The 1,107-nt window shown below is 55.3% G+C and overlaps 1 protein-coding gene across 2 annotated transcripts in view; it reads right to left on the bottom strand.

Annotated features, from left to right (window-relative positions):
* Positions 1-1,107, bottom strand: part of CLCA2 (chloride channel accessory 2) — a 40,624-nt gene that overhangs the window by 10,971 nt on the left and 28,546 nt on the right. The gene's annotated exons all lie outside the window — the stretch shown is intronic.

Here is a 1,107-nt window from a genome sequence, read left to right as displayed (position 1 = left end):
ACTATGTTGAACCTCATCTGATTCCGTTCTGCCCAACATGCCAGCCTGTCTAGGTCTACTTGTATCTGGAGCCTATCTGCGGGTGTATCCATTCAACCCCATATATTGGTGTTGTCCGCAAACTTGGCCAATGGGCTTTTCACCCCCTCATCCAGGTCGTTCATGAAGATCTGCTCCACAAAGTTTTGTTGGCATAGCCATGTTGGCTAAGGGCATGAAGAGATTACATTCCCTCACTATAGCAGCAAAGACCCCAGTGTGGACACAGTTGTCTAATGAGGAGTGGGTGACTGATACAGTAATGCCAACTTTTGCAAAAAAAACCGCGAGACTCCCAATTTCCAAGTCAAATTAACTCTGGCTCATGATCTCCGGATAGAGAGATCAAATCTCAGGATTTTATCTTTTGGAACATGTAGAACAGCGCCATGCTGGCAAGTTGGTGGGGGGACAGGGAAGGGGGGGGCAGACCAAAGCCCCCATGGTGAGGGAGGGATTGGGGTAGTGGCTGGGGTGAATGAGGCTCTGGGGTCAGGGCAGGCTGTGCGACAGAGTCACAGGCAGCACGTCCAGGAGCACAGGGGTTGGAGGGTGGCATGCGCCTCCCTGCCGTTGTACACACTCCTGGGGGAGGCATGGGGACCATGTGCACCCCAGATTTGTGGGCAGAGTGGAGGTAGGCTGCCCACTGCAGGCTTGGGGCTCTGAGCCCTGCTGTGCATCCCCTGCCTGCCTGGCAGCTTTGTGCAGCTCCTGGAGCAAAAGCAGCACAGTGCAGAACCCCATCCTACAGTGGGCAGACTGCCTCTGCCCCATGCACAGATCTGGGGGGCACGTGCCCCTCATACCTCCCCCAGGGGTGCATGCAGTGGCAGGAAGCTGCACCCCCCACACTCCTGGACAAGCCCCCCACAGCTCTGTCAAATGACCTGCCCTGGCCTGTCTTCATGTGTGAGTGTGTGTCTGCCCCTCACTCCCAAGCCACAGCCTGTCTAGCCCTACTGCTGCCACTCACTCCTGACTCACAGTGACCCCCAAAACACACAAACCCACAGCCCTCCAAACCTTCACAAATATCCCCCCACACATGCACACACTTTAAAAATA

This window comes from Gavialis gangeticus, unplaced genomic scaffold (assembly GCF_001723915.1).
Source record: "Gavialis gangeticus isolate Ggan-Ray unplaced genomic scaffold, GavGan_comp1, whole genome shotgun sequence".
Lineage (NCBI taxonomy): Eukaryota > Metazoa > Chordata > Crocodylia > Gavialidae > Gavialis > Gavialis gangeticus.
Note: the sequence above shows the minus strand (reverse complement) of the source record. Positions and strands in the feature narration are given on the sequence as shown.